Source organism: Columba livia, chromosome 14 (genome assembly GCF_036013475.1).
Source record: "Columba livia isolate bColLiv1 breed racing homer chromosome 14, bColLiv1.pat.W.v2, whole genome shotgun sequence".
Lineage (NCBI taxonomy): Eukaryota > Metazoa > Chordata > Aves > Columbiformes > Columbidae > Columba > Columba livia.
This window is the reverse complement of record NC_088615.1, coordinates 6,608,348-6,629,227: the sequence shown is the minus strand read 5'-3', so window position 1 is coordinate 6,629,227 and position 20,880 is coordinate 6,608,348. Positions and strand designations below refer to the sequence as shown.

Below are 20,880 nucleotides of genomic sequence, written 5' to 3'. Positions count from 1 at the left end.
AGCGGAAGGTCCCTAGTAGAAAGAGGCAGGAAGCAAATGTCACCACACTCCTTACTTTGTAGTTTCTCTGAAGAAGATCTTAACTCTATGTTAGTCTTAGTCCCGATTAAATCTGTTGTGTGAATACTGAATGAATGAGCACTTGCATTCTGAGAGAGTTTCTGGCCATCTTCTGCTGATCCCACCATTGGACAGGGTTAGTCATGATGTCTGAGCAATCTGAGTATTTGAAGGTCAGCATGGTCCCTTTCTCCCTCCCATTCACATCCCAGCTTTCACAGATTTGAAGATACTATCAGCCTTTGGAAGAAGGAAAAACAAGCCTGACTCTATCCAGAGTCAGTTGTATTAGCAAAGAGCCTGAAGAGATTTCACTCGCTTGCTATTTGTGCCCAGCTCCTGATCAGTGCAGCTGCAAGACATTTATAAACAGACTTAAAATACATCTGTGCTAATTGCTGACAACTTTGCTTGAGGATCAAATCCTGAAGTAGACCAAATTGTTGATGGTCCCCAAGCTTCTTAGGAGATGCCTGTTTCTCAGCTCACAAGCAATCTTGGTCAAATCTGTAATGGTGAATCCATAATTCAGATACTTAGCAGTGAGACACTGAATTACTAAGTCTTGTGGGACTTTAGTTTGCTCCTAGCTTGTGCCTCACCCATGTTCCCACAGCAGAGGATGCAGGAGCAGGCAGTGTAGAGGGGCTGTTAAGGTGAGGGATGGAGCCAGCCCTTTTCTAGCCAGGCTTTTGAGCGTGGGCTTTGCAGCAGCCCCTGTGACAGCGCCGGCTCAGGGGACAGATGCAGCACCAGGCATGGCTGAGACAGAGGCAGCAGCAGCACTTGGACCTGCACTGGGTGGAGGCAGAGGCAGATAATACTAGAGGTGAGCAGGGGACTGCAGCGCTGTCTTTGCTCCATGCATCTTGGCACTCTGGAAAGGTTTATGAGCTGGAGACCAGAGCTGCAGGAGTGTCAGCCAGGATTCAGTGCAGTGTCCAGGCTAATTATGCTTGGTGATCCTGTGCTGAGTAACGCTGCAGCACCGAGTCCATGCACACAGATGTCTCTGCCCCTCACTCCACTGAGCCGCGTAATGGAGAGCTGACTGTTTGTGACAATTTAGGGCAGTGCTCCGGCTGGAAGGCCAGTGTAAATTAGATGGCATGATGAGAATAGTAAGGACATAACTGATCGGCTTAGCATTTTCTAGCTAGGAATAAACAAATCCCCAAGTATCACAAATTTACAATGAGCAAAAAGCATTCAGCCCTTTTGTCGGCATGCTTGTGTATTCACTAATAGGCACTAACAATATTAGAGGCCAGCCAAAATAGTTTTTACAAATCTTATGCACAAAGCAGTGCTTGGACATCCTTTGCTTGCAGGCACATCTTGGATCTAGGGCAAAATGCATGCATGCATTAGAAGAAAGTATATCCTGCTGTGGGAGGCATACAGACTGTTGCTTCAGCTGAAAGACTGAAGAACAGCGTCCTGTTAATGTCTGGTGGCCTCTCAGAACCAAAACAGTCTTGTCAGCTGTGGGCAGTTCAGTCCTGTCCCTCCTACAGCACTAAGCACATCTGCCTTCCAGTTCTGGACAAAGCTTCTGGGTGCCACTGTTGAAACAAATTGTTTCCTGGGACTCACATTTCAGACATGGATATTTGACCAGCTTCTATGGAGAGCACATAGCAAGAGAAAGACTATCTGTCACAGCTTCAAGCTGTGTTGCCCAGGAGAAGGAGGGAGGGAAGGTCTGGCACGTAGGACCTTCATGGTTGGTGGACAAGAGATGGGCACAGCTGGCATTGTGCTCTGAGATGGGTTCAGAGTTTGCTGCTGCAGATCTGGGCTGTGATTACCTTGTAGAGCTGAGATTAATGGCTAATTAATCTGCTGAGTGATGGAGACAGGGGCAAACCCTCCTGGGCCAAATTCCCTCCACAAACACTGCAAGGGCCTATTCTTTGTGAATGCAAAATTCCACAAACAGTGTGCCACTGATCGCTGCTCAGGACTGAAAAGCTGTGAGCAGCTTTCCCCACCTCTCCTGGTGATGTTAAACAGAGAAAGGGGGTACCCTTTCCCTTCCCAGTTTCCTTCCTCTCTTCCCAAGATTCAAATCCAGATGGCTGCTACAGAGGAAATGAAAAAAAAAAAAAGTTCCTATGGTTATATTCATTTCTAGAGAAGTAAATTGTGTCTGTATGTGTGTATGTGCACACACAAATGATGCATTTTAATTATCCTCATAAATTATGAGGAACGTGCATCTGGGCATGACTGTGAGCCAGGAACAACACATTCATTTTCTCAGCATTGCTTTATCCCTTTTGACCTTAATTTGAATCCCTCAAAGCTGGATGGTTGCATCTGTCAAGGCGGCTGTTCCTTAACCTGCTGGGACCAAAAGCTTGACGCAGGGAAACTCTGTGCCATCCATCTCTGCCCGTGGCCTCGCATTACCTGGTGTTCTCCCAGTCCCTCCCTCATTGTCCCCACCCTCCTGTGCTTTATGCATTCAATCTGTGTTTGCCCTGATTGCTTTAAGCAGAGTGTGTCCAGCGCTGTCCCTTGCCCCTCATGGTCCAGCAGAGCTCTAGTTCTCAGCTGCTGGGGGAAGGACTGGCTGCTGGAGCCATTGTGGTAGGCAGGGAGGTTGGGCAGAAAAATGAGAAGGGTCCCATTAATTCCTCCACCACCATTTCCTGGGCATACAGTTTGGCTGATGAACTTGTCAGCCATCAGATGACAGCAAGACAGAAGGTCAGTTGTTGCTAACAGTGGCCAAGGAGCCTGATCTGAGTAGCATGACCGTGCTATTGTAGAGAAGCTCTGACTCAGGCTGTTCCTTTGCATAGCTTTGCTGCAAAACTTTTCCATCCTGGAACCTGTCTCCTGCAGATCTTCCAGGCCTAATCTGCAAAATGATCCTGCCCTCTGTGAGTGTCATTTTTACAGTTAGTCACAGTCTGTGAATCTGCAGGCTGTTTTTCTTTAGGTGCAATGGAAGAACATGGGAAGGGATTGAGAGGGGGGGGTGCTGTCTGTTTGTGAGAGGTGAGCAGAGGGTTGGTTCCTGAACCCCATTTCAAAGGAGTGTGCACACATTTTTTTTAATAAATAGCTCCAGGCAAGTTATTCCAGTGCCTGAAGGCAACTGGAGAGCCTAGAACAGCCCTGTTCAGGTTGGTCATGAGGAAGGGTTTTTTTACAGTGAGGGTGGTGAAACACTGTCCCAGGTTGCCCAGAGAGGTGGTGGATGCCCCATCCCTGGAGACATCCCAGGCCAGGCTGGACGGGGCTCTGAGCAACCTTATCTGGGTGAACATGTCCCAACTCATGGCAGGGGTTGGACTGGATGAGCTTTGAAGGTCCCTTCCAACCCAAACTAATCTATGAACTGTATTAGGGAGGTCATGACCCTGGGTTTAGAGAAGCCTGATGCGATGGAGTGTGATTGTGCTGATACCCCAGCAACATGACCATGTTATGTGTTATGATAGCCACATTTATAATTGTTAAATTAGCTTTAGAATCTGCTCTGTGATTGCCCTCGCAGTCTGGTCTCTTTAGCCTTGACTAAGCTTGCTGCTTTTGTGCATCTGCTCTTCTCTTGCCTCCCTCTTCCCCAGCATTCCTGTCCCTCTCTCCAGAGCAGGGCTATGGTCAACATCTCCTGGCTTGGGGATGGGGAGGGAGAGGAGAGGAGCTGGAAGTTGTGTCCCAACCCTCCCTGCTCTGCAGAGCTGTTCTTTGTGCCTGGCTGATAGGAATTATAATAGAAGTCCCCAAATTGGAGTGAGTTCCCGCATGAGGAAAGACAATCCCAGGGTTTACCACAACCCACCCTAAGTGCCAAGTCTCCCAAGTCCTGTGCAGCTTTCCAAGCAGCTATGGTTTATCTTTTCTGCAGCCTGGTGCTACTATGGGGATAATAACTTGCAGAGTCCTTGCTCATTCCACACAGCACTCACTGCAAAGCCCCAGCAGCAATGGCTTTCTCGGGCTAGGTGTGGACCCTGTCATTTTTCTGGCTCTTTCCTAGCAGCACATCACTGCCGGCTTTGCCAGGCTGCATCAGAACAAAAGAGAAGTTGCTCTTCTCACTCCCATGTTATTTATTTTGAGGCAAGTGGTGTGGGGCCTGGCGGTATTCAGCTTCCTCCTCGGGAGGCACAGTTAGCAGAAGGTCTGCTCAGATGGTGCATTGGGCAGATGGCTGGAGGTAATCCCCAGAGCAATGCTGACTAAAGAGCACAAACTGCACTGGGATGTGGCCAAGCGGAGGCTTGCATGGGAAAGCAGAGAGCAGCACCCATCTTGTGCATGGTGTGTACCCCAGCAGACTCCTGCCTTGCTGGCGGTGTGGTCCATAGTGACAATGGGGGATGCAGGCACCATCTGGCCAGTGCTGCTGCCCTCCTTGGTAGAAGAAGGTCTGGGAGTGATGGCTGGGGCTGCTGGTAGACCACGAGCTGCTGCCCTGGCTGGCTCAGCAACGTGAGCTGGCCTGGAAAAGCCACCAATGTCTCTATGCTGGGAAGGGAGTGAACCATAACAAGGGTGAAAATTGGGTGATGGTTCTCTGTAAAAGTTGAGGGCTGGAGGTGGCTGCATCATAGTGAAAATCATCTGCAACTGAGGGTTAGGTGTGTTTCATTTTGGGGGGAAGAGGAGTGTTTGTTTGGTTTTGTGGGGTTTTTTTGTGTGTGTGGGTTTTTTTTTGTTTGTTTGTTTTTCTCAGGTTGAACCATATCTTCTGTATCCACATGCTGCAATATAGCTGTGACTATAGTCTAACAAATGTTACCCTTATATGCTTTGACTTTTTTATTGGTTTCATAAGAAATCAGAGTGCAACAATACGGTACCAATATATCACAGGCTATTTTGCAGTAAACAGGATAACTAGTTGCTCAGTATCCCAATGCTAGCATAGCATCTGTTTGAAGTACATTTTTCAGTGAAAAGATGGCTCTGTATGATACAGTCTCATTTCCACTAGTATACGTGGCCAATAAGGGCTGAGCTGCAATTTGAACTGAGTGGGAGCTCACTTGCTTTTACCACTCATTCGCCTATTTTAAAGTTTGTGGGTTTTTTTTTGTTGGTTTTTGTTTTGTTTCTTAAAAGGGCTTGTGTCTGTCTTTTTGGAAAAGACACAGTGTAAGGAGTGGGGAAAGAATAGTGGCTGAAAATACCTAATTGAGCTCTACGAAAATATAGTTTGTGAAAGGCAAAATAACTATCCCAGTCAGTGCATTAACTCATGTCACGACTTTTTAATGGCAGTGTTATAGGTTAATTAGTATGTGTGCTGTCCTTGTGCCTACCAGAGTTATTCACAAGGGATCACAGTCTCATTAGGTAGGACTCCCATAAAGACAATCCTTCTGTAAGTGGTTTAATATCTGTGTGCGTGAATGGAAATTTTTTTGCTCTTACCAGCAGAAAACGTCAGATACTAAAGGTACCAGAATTGGAAATACTTTCAAGTGACCCAAAACCTGCACACTATCGAGATTCTGATTGGGTGCTTAAAGAGGAATTGTTTTCTCTTGCATTTTCCTACACATTGGCTTTCTCAACCTGCTTTAGGACTGAATTCAGGCACTGAGAGCTGTGAAGTGTTTCCCTCTGAAAGACCCTGCTCACACTCCTAGCTCTTGTGCATTCGAGGTGACAGCCAGAATAGCAATGATCTGCCTCCCTTTGAACATCACTACGTGTGCAGTGGTAAAACCAAATTAATGTTGCATGGGCCTCTCAGCCCACACTGGTTGAACACAGCAAATATCAGAGGTAATACAATGTTCTTCCTTAGTATAGAGAGAGGAAAAAAGGTAGAATGACCTTTTATCTGTGAAAGTGAAGGGAAATGGGAGTGTCTGTGTCTGGAATCCCAGAGGCAGAGGTGTCTGGCTGAAATGCTACCCCCACCTGAATCTCCTGCTGTAAAACAGAAGGGAAGGCTGAGAAAACACAGGATTGTTGTGCCTCAGTCACTGTGCAGGTCACACAACTTTGACTTGTACAGCCCCCCTCTGTCCTTCTCTCTTTGCTTCCCTATAGCTCCAAACTATCCTGTTCTCCAGAACTGATGGGGTGGATGGGGTATCCCAGCAGAAAATCTTGGTTTCTACCCATGGTGCCCACCATGCTGGCATAGGGATCTCTGCCCTGTTGCCCAGTGGGTCTGGTTCCCAGAGAGCTTTGCAGCTTGAAAAGATCTTCCCACATTAAAAACAAAACAAAACAAAATGGGTATTGCTACCTTGGATCACATATATTGGAGAGAATTCATAGCAACCCACACAGATAATTTAGGTGATTGTGTCTGAAAACTTCTGTGATGGAATTTCTGTGACCAGTGTCAGAGGGATAAGGAAGCACAGTCAGAGGACAGCTGTACATCCTCACGAACCCTCTACCAGCTGGGAACCCAGAGAAGCCAGGGGTGGGTGAGTCTGGACAACCACCTGCCCCTGATCCCCCAGGTCTTGTCTGTACAGGGCAGGGATGAAGTTCACCTTAGAGTGTATCACTGTCTCCCGATGTACTTGCACTTTGCCTTTGCCAAGAACTGGGACACAGCACCAGGCTGCATGTGATGGCACGATTTCTGGATTAGAGCTAACTCACATTTAGCCAGTCTCTGCAGCTGGAGTGAATATGTAATAACTTTGTAGAGAGATGGTAAAAAAACCCCAAACACTTCATTTACTGTTGATCCTGCTGGACTCAGGCTGAGGTGAAAGCCTTAGATGTTAAAGTGTGCTTTCCTTGAAAGAGTATAGACACCCCTGAAAGGAAAAAAAAATCACAGGGGAATTAATTTGATTTTTTGACTCCTGCAGTCTGCTTCATAAAAGATCTCTTAGGGCAAAGAATTTATGAGATTTATAAAAAACACTAGAAAAATCTGCTTTTTACTGCACTTTTTGCAGGAATGAATGCTTTCTGAGCTGATAGAGACCATAGCTGCATCTTCTTTTGAATCTTGAAAAGCAGATCACAGGCAAGACTAAAGGAAATAGTGACCAATTGGTTCCTGGAGAGAAGCCCAATTGCTTCATTAGAGAAGAGTTGTCACATGCTTGTTTCTTAAATCCTGCTAAATACCTGCTTAGCAGCATTATTGACAGGCTTTTCTCATGAACATTGAGATGTTAAGCTGCTCCTAGTTTACAGCAAGAGGTTAAAGGATTTCTCAAAGCTCCCAATGAAAGCCTTACTAACTGGATTAACTGCTAACATGGATTTAGGCTTTGAGTCAGATTAACCCCTATTGCTCAAAGTAGGTTCTTCTTGTTCATCTTTCCTTCCCTTATTCTTCTCTTTTTGCTCCCAGCTTTTCCCTTTTGTTTTGTCAGGAGTAAGGGAAAAATTAAGCCTCTGTGCTTATGTTTGAGCAGTGGGACATGGTGGGATCAGGGGGCTGGAGGAAGGATGTTGCTTCTCTGGGGATGTGACCAGCGTGTGAAGCAGCAGCAGAGACTCGGCCCACTGGGCTGGGGAGTTTCTCCTTCCAGTGTGGCTGTTTCTGCAAGGCGTTTAGAAAATCAGTTAGCTATGATATAATAAGGAGAGTTATTAATTAGTCTACATATTTTTCTTCTGCTTGCCTTTGTTATTCTCTTCCTTAGATTTCCTCAGCAGCACAAGCATCATGAACTCTTTTATAAAGCAATATAACTATTTACACATCTGGCTGGGCAGTTAGCAGAGAAAGTAGCGCAAACAGGATGACCCATAGTCTTCATAGCACCAAAGATCTGAAGTTAATCTAATTTAGACTGTAGTTAAACGTGTATTTCTTTAGCATCTTAGGAGGGCTTAAGGACCATCTGTGCTGCTTTTGGCTGATTGTTTCTGCGGTTGCACTGGTTTCTGAGCTAGTGCATGCATTTGTAAGCAGACCTACAGTCAAACTATCTATGGCCCAATTTAGAGTTGTTTTCCCCTCTCCTCTCTGTGGTAACATGCCCATCCACAAACAGTCTGGATCTTTGATGAAGGGTTGAATTCGGCAGCCCCACTCACTGCTGTGTGAAGGCTGTGTTTCTGGAGCTGGTCTTTCAAATTGAGGTTCTGCTCCGGCCCATTTCACAGGACCTGCAGTGCAAGAGTCTGTTAGCAAATGCTAAAAGAAGGCAGGCAAAAGCAAGCAGAGATGTAGGCTGGAGGGAGCTGGGGCTCAGTAGCGTGATTGCTCTTGCCTGACCAAACTGGCATACGAGTTGATTCCTAGCCCAGAAAAGAGATCAAGGAATTGAGCCAACGCTTTTTCTGTTTCTCTGTCATCTGCTCACTGCACAATTCAGACCTCTCAATTACCTTTTTTCTCAGTGTATGACATGGCCACGTGATATTTAGCACACCAGCCAGGGTCATGACACTGTCTGGCCCATGCAAGGAGTCCCAGCTCTTGGCTGCCTCTGGGGAATGAGTCTTGTATCGGGGCCACCCACAGACCACCCTCTGGTGGTGGCGTGTCCCCAGATATAGAGCTGTCTCTCTCATTTAGCTCTTTCTGTCTGCTGTGCTGACTTGGATCTAAGTCCAGCTGGCCCAGGACCATATTGCTAAACAGAGACTGAAATGTAAGAAACTCCTGTGCAGTGTTTATACCCCGTTTAATATCACCCACGAATGGGTCCAGTGCCTGGCAGCCCTGGGTGCAGCTGGGTCTCACAGTATCACTGAGTTCCTGTGCTTTTCAAACAGTGCTGTTTCTAAGCTTGCTGTCTGATGATCCCAGCAGGTACTCAGGAGATGTAGCAGTCTTCCAGCTATTCTCTGGGTTCCTTGGGGTTTTATGCACATCTGTTCTGCTTTATGGCTGTCCAAAGAGTTCAGACTGTGCTCTTCTAAAAGCCATCAGCAGAATCCAGACAACCCTGCTTTGTCATTTCCCTTGAACACTGATCAGCTCTCCCATGCACTTCTTAATCTCATGTTCTTTTAGTCCCTCCCAGCTGCCTTTATCCCCATCTAATCCATCCCATCTGAATTGCTAGCCTCCATTTCTGGTTCCCCCTCCACCTTCCTTCCCCCATACCACATGTCTCTTTAATCTCCCACCCCACTGTCTCCCTTTCTCCCTGGAGAGCAGCTCCTCCTCCTTTTTCCTCCAGCACATCAGGCTTCTCTCTTTTCTCCCTGGTGTGCACCAAACCTCTCGCAGCTGCTCAGCATCAGCCTGTTCCTGCCTCATCACTACCAGGGGATTCGCTCACGGATTTCCTTTACTAATTTATTCCCAAGACTTTACTAGACATCCCTCGGGGGAAACCAGGTCACTTGTTTTGTGCTTTCTATCAACAAATGCCGTTTTCTTCAAGGCAATCACTCCAGGTGTGTGACACAGTTAATGCTGTCAACCAGAGGCACTGGTTTTCTGCAAGACCTCTGACAAAGCTTTGAGGTGGTGACATTGCCTGTCAGCCCTCTGGCAGGGCTCACTCTCAACACATGCAAGGACCTCTGATGGGAACCCTGCAAGCTTGGACAGAGCCACATTTTTTCCTCTGCAGTGCCGGTGAACTTAGACATGCATTTGGGAGACATCCATATCCTGTCTCACGCCTTGGGACATCTGAACGGTTATTTGTGGAATTCCTTGTGGTTTGACACTTGACGTTTTACAGCATAGACCTGTCATATCCCTTTTATATCAAATGATAAAAATGTTTCCTAGCCCTATGGCCTGCAGCATGACTGACCAAAGAAAAGGGAGAGAGAGAAAAATAAAACGAAAACCTATCAAATAAAAAGCTGGAAGGAATTGAGCTTGTTGTGGGGCACAAGAGAAGGTCATTCCCCCATGATTTAGTGTGGTGATTGGAAACGGTTATGGGTAGATGATCAGGAAAGTGGCAAGGTATTGCCATAGCTCTTAATTTATCACTTTCCTCTCAGGGTACAAATTTAGCAGCCCTTTGGCAGGCAAGAGAAGAGAGAAGTTGTAACCTGGATCTTCTTTTTGTTCTTACAGATACTCTGGAGCTCTTCTGAGCTCAGTGCTAGTTGAAACAACCTTAAGTTTCTCCAGCTTATTCCCTCTATTCCTTTAATTCCCCTTGAGCCAAGGGAAGCAAAACCTTTGATGCATTCACAAGACTTTGCTTCGTACTGCCTGATGTTGAAATGGCCCTTGGCTGAAAATGTATGGGCTCTGTCTGGGGAAGAGCCCTGCCCTCGATTGCACAGCAGTTGGGAGCCCCCCTGCCCTCCTGATCTTGTTAAGGGGCTGTTTTTGAAGTTATTCCTCATAGCAACTGTGGCATAAAAGCACTTGAGTGTGACTAAGTATTAGTCTTGATGGATTTCCTAGGTCTAATCCCAGGCGCATTATCCCAGTGTTGGCATTGCAAGAAAAACAAATTTTAATAGCAAATCGGAGAATTCTTGGTGGTCATGTTCCCCCTCTGAGGGAGGCACCAGGCAGAGCTACCAGCTGTGAGATCTAAAATGGACTGTGGCCATCTCTAAACCTTTGTAGACAGCACAGGGTTGTGGGTCAAGCACTTGCCTGTGCAAGCAGACATCGCATTTGGGATCTGTTGAGCCTGGTCTCTTTCTGCCTTACTTCCTAGTGGTCTTGTTATGGGACAACCTGCCTTCTTTCCCACCAGCCAGACAAAAATGCAGAGGAGGTGGCATGTCAAAGCCGTTGGGATTTTTCCATGCCAACTCGTGCTGCCAGGTGGTCCATTGTACTCCCAGGTTTCCATTGTGTCCATAGGAGGTAGCCTAATAATTTCATCATTGGAGCAGGGCTGAGTGGCTTGTGGGGCTCATTTCCTTGTGATTTGTGCCCCTAACACTGATTTACATTAGCGTCTTATATTATTAAAGCGTGCAACTTGTGATATTTTGCAGTTAAGAAGCATCTGCCAGGTGTTATTGGTTTGGTTTTTGGCATGTAACGACCAGTGTAGCAAGCACTAATAGATGGCTCTCTCTGACCATTTCCAGCAGTCACCTTGCCTACTTCTTGCTGACACAGTTCTTACGGTAATTAATGAGCTGGCACATTCCTAGGAGCCTTGTCAATGAATTAATCTCTGCACAGAGGGAACAGCTGAACACAGGTTCCTCTTGTTGTCTCTGGCAAACAGGGAAGACAGAAAACCTGCAGGCAGGTGGGGAGGGGTCTGTATGAGGAGTCCCTGCTTCAGAAGTGGCCAGAACTACGTATTTTGCATATATGTTGTATACATCTGATTTTATCCTCTTGAGCTTTTGTGTGTTTGATTAGAGTTTATGAGATAATTATTTTTCCCAGTGAGGGAGTGCAGTTCATTATTAACTTGATGCTACAGAAGCAAAGAACAGGTTCAGCTCCATCAATTATGTGAAAGCATCTATATGGAAACATTTTGTCCAAGTAAGAGAAGGTGAGATCTAGAAAGATGATCAACCCAAGGAGCTTATTCTTTATAAATTGTATTTCATGTTTGGTCACACTCTGGGGCAGAGGCTGGAAGTGAAATAATGAGGGAAAACAGTACCTCCTTGTAGCATTCCAGACATAGTCCCCATCACCACTGGAGAAAAAAGAGTCCATAAAGGCAGCCAAGGAACATGCCTTCCCTCCTCCCAGGCTCAGCAGATTGCAGAGAGCCCTACAGCAAACCTGAAAGGGTCTTTCCAGGCAGTTCCTGACTCACTCTGCCCAAGGACCACGTGTTACAGCTGACCTTGTGCTGCTCCCATTCTGCAATTTTTTTAAACATTGTTCAAAGCACCTCAACGAATTCCCACTAAACAATGGGGTACAATGACTGAGTGATGGTCTCTGAAGTTGTCTCCAGTGTGAGTAAAGCAGAAAACATCAATGTGAAGAATTTGTGGCTAAAAAGTCTGCCTTGAGACTTCATTGGGGTTTGAGTTTCTCTTGCCTTCCTTGAGCCACCTCCTGGTAAGTGTGTTAGTGGATCATTATAATTCCTATTAAATGTTCAGGAATGTCTCCTAAAGAACAGGAGAAATCTTTTCTCCTCCAGTGTGATTCTCCTAAAGGAGAAGCTTTTGCATTTCTGTAGTAGAGGTGGAAATGAGTCGATAATATTGGTTCTGTTGAAAGAGGTACATAAACAGCTTCTGAGTCGAAACCAGCTCTGTGATGGAGTGTGTTTTTGTCTTATATGGCTAAATAAGAGCCACTGAATTCAAATGTTAACGGATGTCATTTACTCTCCATAAAGTTTGAAGTAACTCTGAAACATCCAGTGCTGGGTCTGTGGTTGTGAATCACCTGGGTAGAAGGATATTTAACTTTTAACTTTAGGAGTTGTTCTTTGATTTAGACAGAGTACGAGTCTAATAACCTGCTAATAAAGTCGATATTGTATTAGAAGTCCCAGGGCTGCTGGTATTGATCCCAATATTGGCCTAAAGTAACTCGTGCCTCTGCTAGGAAAGAAAATGGTATATTTGCTTGAGAGAGAGGTGATCTGTGAGAGCTAAGAAACAGATGTTTCCTTAAAGCATCTAGGAGTGAGACGTGGAATTTATCATCTGGTTTAGTATTTACTTGCTCTTTTCTCTCTAGTTGCTAGTATCAACCTGCTATGGGTTGATAGCTCTTAAGGCTGTGGCATATCCCTGCTTATTTCATTGTCCAAAAGATTGGAAAACGGTTTAAACCAAGGTCAAGTCCATCCACATGTAATGAGGGGATTGGCTTAGGTAAGGAAAGGATGAAAACTGGCTGCAGTTCTGCACTGAAGCCTCTGACTAAGCTGTCAGGAGACAAGTTTGATTATTGCCTGCCTGTGGGATACTGGCTCTCCCCAGGACTCTGCATGTTTTGCTTTTATTGCCACCAAAGACAACTCAGTGATGAAAACAAAAGAAAAACAGCATGACTGGTTTTTATAAAAATGTATTTCCCATTTTGGTTGAAAAAAGGAATCCCCCAGGCCTTTCCTTTTCTAAAATCATCCAGGTGCATCAGAGCATTTTCAAGCCAATTTGTTATCATTTCAAGGACTGACTGCCTGTAGTAACAGAGAGGCCAGTGCAATTGGGTGCCAACCATTCCATCTACAAGCCTGCTTTATGTAGCTCCAAGCCACAGCATCAGAAGCACTTTCACGGTGTTTCTTCAGTTCAGTAGATTAGACTAAACTGAGTTCTGCACTGGTATTTCAGTTGTATCTTTTTATTAGTGCAGAATCACACTAAAATGTCAGCTGTAAGGACACATGAATGCTGTACTTATACCTAAGGACATTATTATGATCAGTGATGCAGCTAACACACACATGTCCACTCCAGCATGGATACAGTGACTGTCTTGCTCTGTTGAACTGCTAAATATTTTTGGTTCATGTAAGTGCTTTGAAACTGCAGTGATAAACAGACCAGAAATATCTACAGAGAGCTGAAACATTTACCTACCTCTGCCCTGAACTTTCAGAATCCCTTGAGGTTTATGGTAAACTGATCTCGTTTGTGACCTCAAATAAAGAGGCAGATACATCCCAGTTTAATGGCTAAATGAAGTTCCTCTAATGTGTCTGTTTCTTTTTGGGAGTATTCCCAGCACCGGTTGTTAACCAGCCAATTTAGATAGTGAAGCTGATCAATGACAAGAGAGAGGCTCCCTCTGTAGTCCTGAGTGTGAGAGTGTGTTTCCAGAGGAAACTGAGAGCTGGCTCAGCTCTTTCAGATTAAACTTTCCACAAGGATCTATTGTGTGGCTGTGAGTTACACACCCAAACTTCATCTTCATTAGCAGAGAAAGGAAGCTTGCCAAAAAAAGCAATATAAGCCAATAAAATCAAAATGTTCAGGCATCTGTCATGCTACAAATGACACTGCGTGCCACTTACATAAAATATCCTTTTTAAGTTACAGAAGGCTATAGCTGGTTACTTCAGTTCTATCACACAACAGAGAGTTCCAGTGGTTATTTTTGCTTAAATGCTTAAAAGTGTTTTCTTTATAAGTCTCCTAAGCAATTTATAATTTTTCAGATTGTCTCAAACTTCTGCTTTTTCACTGACATCTGAGAAAGAAGTGCTCAATATGGTATTTTATGTTCATGACCACACCTGTGCTGTATCATCTCATTCATCTTTCTGATTTCTATTCAATAGCCGCTATCCTTTCAGCTTTTCTTCATGGAGAAAAATCTCTATTATCCTTACAGTACTTTTTGATATCATGTTCATTTTTTACCATTTCCTCTTGGGTTTTTGACACACATCTGATCACAGCACTCACTGAAGAAATTACTTGTGGTTTGTCTAGTGCACAGCACACTGGCATTTTCTATGTCCCAATATTTTGACTCTGGACCAGACATTTAAACACCACAGATGTTTAGAGCAGATGCATCAGAGTGTTTGATCATGCTGAGCTGATTGAAATGACCTTTGTGTTCTCAGGCCTTCTTTCCCTCACCAAATGTTACAGTGAGTTCAGATCCTTTCAGGCAAATTATCCTAAACTTTGCCATTGTCTACAACAAACATTGTCTTTGGCTGCACTGACCAACTCTTCTGTGAGATCTTTCAAGTCCTCTTTAATTCCCAATTTTCCTGTGGATTTTACTATCTTATTATTCATTCTTTTGCTTCTGGAAGCTAACAGATATCTCCAGACCTTGCACTGTCCATAAGATTTTTATGGTTCTCTTCTACCTTGACTGACTACACAAAATCCATGCAAATTCAGTGTGGCTCTTTGTCTCCCTCAAGTGACTGGCACAAATATCAACCTCTGTGCAATTAAAACATCCTCCTGTGAATTAAACCCTAAGGTGTGCTGTTCCTCTTGAAGAAGCTTATCTGTATTTTTCCTCTTATTTTTTTTGGAAACACTAGACTGAAGATTTTTTAAATTTCTATTCCTTATCTGGAAAAGTCAGGATGAGAGGATGGTGGCCTCAGACTCTCCTCTAACATTGCTGTTTGGGTAGATAAAATATATGAGATGGCTGCTCCAGACCCAACATTTTCCAAGACATCACCTCTAACCCATCTTAACTTCACAGCAGTCTGAAAAAATCCACATTTAAAGTTAACACCTAAATCCATCTCAACAGCTGTGGTGGTAAGGAGCAGACCTCGTTGAATTGAACTTGGGGGAAGTGAAGGTGGCTGTTCTGCTTCCAACCCAACCCACTGTGTCCTCAATGGGCTGTGTGACACTGGATGGTCCCCTTGGTCTGGCAATCACTGTCCAGAGCTCATTACACATTGTTGCTGAAGCTATACTGAGGAGATCAGAGCCAAGGCTGCTTCTACATCCTTTAACTCAAGCTCAGGACATAGCGGAATTGTCTGTGGTTCCTTTGTCATATGTACCTGTGTTTTTTTTACTGTATCTTTTAGATCTTTGTGTGCAAAGACAGTTTTTCCAAAGTCACCAGTCACAATTTGAGTCAGGGCAGTGACATGTGTATAAGCAACATGGGGGTCACTTGAAAAGATGGATTCCCAACTGGCTGTCTCTGTCCTCAGCAGCAATGATTAGCTCAGATCTGAATGACAGAGTGCAATAACATAGAGACAGCTCTGCCCTTGATGCATAATAAGTGAAAGACTAGTGTGAAATATCTCTGGAAAACTTTCCTTCATTTAGATTGGATGAGTGAGCACAGCCCTTTTCTGTCTTTCTTCCCCTTCACCCAGCTGCAGCAGCAGCCTAAAGCTGAGCCTTTGGTGTCTTTGCCCTTCTATTTCCTACCTCCTTTTGCAGCTCCTAGGATGAAAAAATAATGTGGCTTTTATAGCGTCCTAACCCCATTCTGTCATTCCTGCTGCACTCCTGTGAAATGCGCGTTATACTACAATAAAGCTGGTGTGCAGCCAGCATGGAAATGGTATTGGCAAAGCTGTAACGGAGGCAGCAATTTATGACTGCGGCCAGGTGGACTTCTGAGGGATTGTACCTGAGCTGATATTACCTAGCTGCCAGCCACTGAATTCAGCTCTATCATTTTGGGCAGGTAAATTTATTAGTGCTATTCAAGTGTGGCTACCACAGTGCTGTTCCTTTTCTTTGGGAAAAAAAAAAAGTTTACTTTTAGTTGGAATGAATGGTAGTCACTTGTCTCACATTTAGAAAGAGATAAAGAGGCACAGATACAAAGAGAGGAAGACAGGTGGTTGAAAACTGAAAATATTTGGCTTATTTTTATTTCTTAAATATGCACATTTTTCAGTCATTAATACTTAGCATTAGGCCAAGTGGAACTGATCAGCCAACGAGAGAGTTTGTGGCTGAGTGACCTTGGAGTTTGTAACTTCTTGGGCCGGAGAGGCAGGGAGACATGGAGCCCACCAGGCACAAATGATCACCTCTTCCATCTTGCATCTTCATATCCCAATGCTTGGTCTCATGTGGCCGCCCTGCTTGCTCCTTCACTCCTGTGCCACAGCTAGTGCAGCATGAATCCTAAGTCTGAACCCTAAGTCTGCTGAGATATGACTGCAGAGTGGTTGAGGTTTGTGCTTTGGGAAGTCATTTATTGCTTTCAGACTCCAATTTTCCTTTTCTATCCCTTCTGCTTTCCCTTAAAAAGTGGACAACTAAAGATAGTGCATATCCTGACACAGGCTTGGGATCAGGCTTGGGGGTGTTCTTAACCTTGGCTTGCACTTCAGGACCCTGATCTGATTTTCTTTCTCCTTTTTCTCTCATTTTTTCTCATTGTCTTTGCTGAGACTGGATGAAACACAAAGGTAGCGAAGCCCCCAGACTCAGGGCTTGGAAACCTGAGAAGATATAAGATTGCTCTGTTACGGCCACTCCAGTGCAGTTGGGTTCATGTTCCCAGAATGGGTTAAACCTTAGCCCTCTTCAGTTTCCTCTTTCCTGCTCTGTCGGCACCACAGGTCATACCCCAAATTTCACCTGGGATGGGAATTCACTCAATGGTTCTTACCACAGAATTACATAAGAAAGGAAATTCAGAGAACAGGTAGCTAAAAAGAAGAGAGTCTTCTCTCAGAATAGAATAGACTGTTTCAGTTGGAAGGGACCTACAACAATCATCTAGTCCAACTAACTTGTTATAGCTGTGGGTTGGGTAAAAATCAGAGTGAAGAAAATATGTCCTACCTCCAGCTGATTCAGAGCAGTGCTGCCAAAAAGCTGGTGCACCCTTCATGCCTTTAATATTTTCATGCAAATAGTTTTATCATCCCTCTTAGTCAAGGTATCCGTCAACTGCTAAAGGCATCATTTTCTGTTTATCTTCTTATAAACTGCTGCTCCAGCGGAGCTGCAAAATTAACATTGTGCTCAGCAAAACAGCCTATGTAAAACAAGGGCAATTTATACTGAAATATCCATAATCTTTCACATTAGAATTTGGCTGTTAAAATCCTGGCATCTCTCAGAGGTCATTCTAACCTAGATAAGTTCTGTTAAGAAAAGCTGTTATTATGGCTCACAGCTTTTTTTCCTACAGTATTGTCTCCTTCGACTTGTGCACTTCAGGATTCACCTCTACCTCCCATACCCTGCTGTCTGCCTCTCCTGATTTAAATTGCATTACTTTCTGTCATACATTATTGAAGACTAAGCTTAACTACCTGGACACCATGAAAAGTACTCAATAGTGGGGTTACTGTTCCTGCAGTATTTCCTTTTCTTGTCTCTTTTTTCCCCTCTTCGGGATTTTGATGAAAAATGAAGCAAGTTGAGGGAGGCTGCATGTAGAAAAGGTGCTGAGCTGGGGCAGAACAGATGTGAATTCAGTTCCTTGCTGTGACATGGGTTTCCTGAGTGTCCTTGGATATAAAATTTCATTTTTCCCTTCTTTTTTTTTTTTCCTCTCTCATTCTGCCTCATTCTCTCCCTTGCTTCTTCACACACAATAATATTTACTTTCACCATCTAGCATATCTCAATGTGTTTTTTCTCCCAGAGCAAAATCTATATTAACCGATATGTACACAGTACTGTGAAGAGTAGGATTTTAGTCTTTGGACCTCAAATTTGATAATACCATAGAAATAAACACATTAAGTAGATACTTCTCCTCCCAGCTCATTCAGCAATACTGTACACTGTTTGAAACACAATGATGCTAAAGTTAAAATTGACCTCTCTTGCCTGAGGCTTTTAATGGAGTAAAAAGGAGAAGATTTCATTCTGATATTAGTGTGACAATTCTGTGACCTTAAATGGAGTCCTGTCGAATTTATCTGGGGGACGGGGCGGGGAGGTAAACACACAACTGTAAATATTTAGAGCCACTGGCTTCCTGGTACTTCCTCATGCAAAATGCCCTTTAATGTACTGGATGGTTAAACATGGATCACCAGTTGTCCTGTTTCTGTGGCAGGAGCACTTCAGGGTACGTGGCAGGTCCTGGCTTCTTGTAGGACAAGTGCCAAGGAAACACTTCTAGGAGGAAAAAAATAAAGGCACTTTGCACTTCAAGACAGATGAGAATTCCCCTAGCAGGCATGGAGAAAATGTCTTTCTTGCAAAGAAATATAATCAGATGTTTCTGGAACCCTGACATGACTACAGATTGGCCTTCAGGTCCTAAGCACTGTTGCAAAGTAGAAAAACACCTGTGCCAGTGTAAGTAGGCAAACCAAGAGTGACAGGCAGTGGCTGGTCAAAAAAACCTCAAGGGAGTGCTCCATAGGGACCTCCTGGCTTCTGGCAAGCAGCTAAGCAAAACTCGTTTCTTCATACGTGGCAGCACAAAGTTGCAAGAAGTTCACTCTCAAGATGTGCTTGGCATAACTCATAGTGGAGTCCACATTCTCCACAATATAAATAGAAGTGACTAAATTAAGGCTGCAGACAACAGCAGCCTCGGATGAAAGGAAATCTCTTCCCCCACACAGAAAGGAAAGTAATTACATTCAGACGACCCCAGAGAGCTCCTATCTCTACCACTGATATGAAGAAACAGACTGAGAAAGATCAGTCTGACAAACAATAATGTATTTATACTGCTGTATTCAAAGGGGTACAGGCACTAGACCTTGGGAATGTTTCCTTTCTCATTTAGGGCCCTTATCTGATAACGGCAGGACTTTTCCCTGTTGTGTTAGATTGTGAAGCTACTCCAGGTTATAGAAACTGTCACACTGCAAAGCTTTGTGTTGGCAGAGGAGCCTATTCCCGCAGGCCAGGATAGGGGCTGTAGTTAGATTCTGATTCAGCAGGAACACACCTGCACCGTGCAGGCCGTTTTGGTGGTATCAGTGAAACAAATTGTACTACTGGAAGCTAATCCTTTGTTTAAACATCATGCTCAATAAAGTGGCGGAGGTTCACGCACCATCTTGGTGTAACACACTGCAGGTTATCCTAGGCAGCTCTCTGGCTTGTTGAGAAGTTTATAAGGACTCTGCAATTTCACCACAGGAGGCTTTGTTATAGCTGTCTTTGACCATGTCCTTGGGATTTTGAGCAGGCTGGGGTCTCTTTATAGGATCAGATCAAAAAACAGGGGAGAAAGGGCTTTAAGAGGTCTCTTAATCCATTTTGCTTTGCCTTTAGCTAGGATCACCTCTCTGTATATAATTTCTGATGTATATTTGTCTTTCAAAAGCCTCTAACAGTGAGACTTTACCGTGCCCCAGGCGATCTGCTCACCTCACTGTCAGGAAGTTTTTCCTGATGTCTAGCCCACATATCTCTTGCTGCCACTTAAGCCCACTATTTCTTGTGCTAGCCATCTTGGTCATGGCAAACAGATTTTCCTTTCTCTTTCCAACAGCCTTTATGCTCTCTCCATTGTTCTCTCTTTCCCTCTCCCTCTCCTCCTCTTTTCTCTGTCTAAAACAACACCAGATCCTTCATTGCTCCCTCATAAACCATGGTCTTTGATCTTTGACAGTGTACATTTCTCTCCTTCGTATTTTCTACAATGGTTCCCACTTCTTTTTTGAGGTCTAGTGCCCAAAACTGGATGATACTGAGGTTTAACTGATACAGGCTGAGGGAGAGAAAACAGTTACTTTCAATTACAACTCATGACATATTCCCATCCCCACCATATGCTTGCATGAAAATGATTGTAACTAAGACAGAAATTGGTGGAAAGTTATTTTCTTGTTATGGTAATTGAGACTTATCTGATGCCTTCCAGATGATGTTATTAAGTGGGTTTTTTGTTTTGTTCTGTTTTTTTCTTTACAACTCAGGTTTTTTCTACAAATCGCTAAATTTCTGGGACAGTTAGTACTGATAAGGTGACAGTATTTATATGTGGTTTTGCTTTGAGTGTTGACATTTGAGTGGGTGCTGATAGCTGTTCCCAGGGAATCAGCATTGCACTATGATTACCTAGTCTCACAGGACCTGACTTTGAAATTAGTGTTTGGAGTTGGTTTTGAGCTATTTTTGTCCCCTAAGAGACAACAAGATATTGGACATGTGCTTTCAGTCAAGCAAATGGGAGCCAGCTGACCACTTTCCTCAAGTTTTCCTATTGTAAGTTCCTTTTGGAGATCCTGCTTTGAAGGAAAGCCAGGTTAGCAGACTTATCTGCTCTGATACAGCATAGGGACAACTTCTTCCCATTGCTGATGACAGACTATCACCCAAACACAGAAAAAATGAAAGAAGAAAGAACAGTGTGACTCCACCTGTTTGAAGGACACCTGTGTTGGATTCCACTCTAAGGCTGCCACAAATGTAATACTGAGACACACACTGACATTATGAGAAAGAACAATCCAAGCCTGAGTCCTGATAGTACCCTGATGGCAGAGGATCATGTTTCATATTGTCTTCTTGGTTCTGATGAACATATGAGGTAGACAATTTTGTTATTAAGGGATAATGGTGGATATAGTAAAACAAGGAGAGTGATGAAACTTCATTCCTCCAAGGAAGTCCCTGACTGTGGCCTTTGAGTTCAAAGGGAGTTTT

The 20,880-nt window shown here is 44.2% G+C and overlaps 1 long non-coding RNA gene across 3 annotated transcripts in view; it reads left to right on the top strand.

Annotated features, from left to right (window-relative positions):
* The window catches only part of LOC110359598 (uncharacterized), a 167,621-nt gene that overhangs the window by 124,036 nt on the left and 22,705 nt on the right, over positions 1 to 20,880 (top strand). The gene's annotated exons all lie outside the window — the stretch shown is intronic.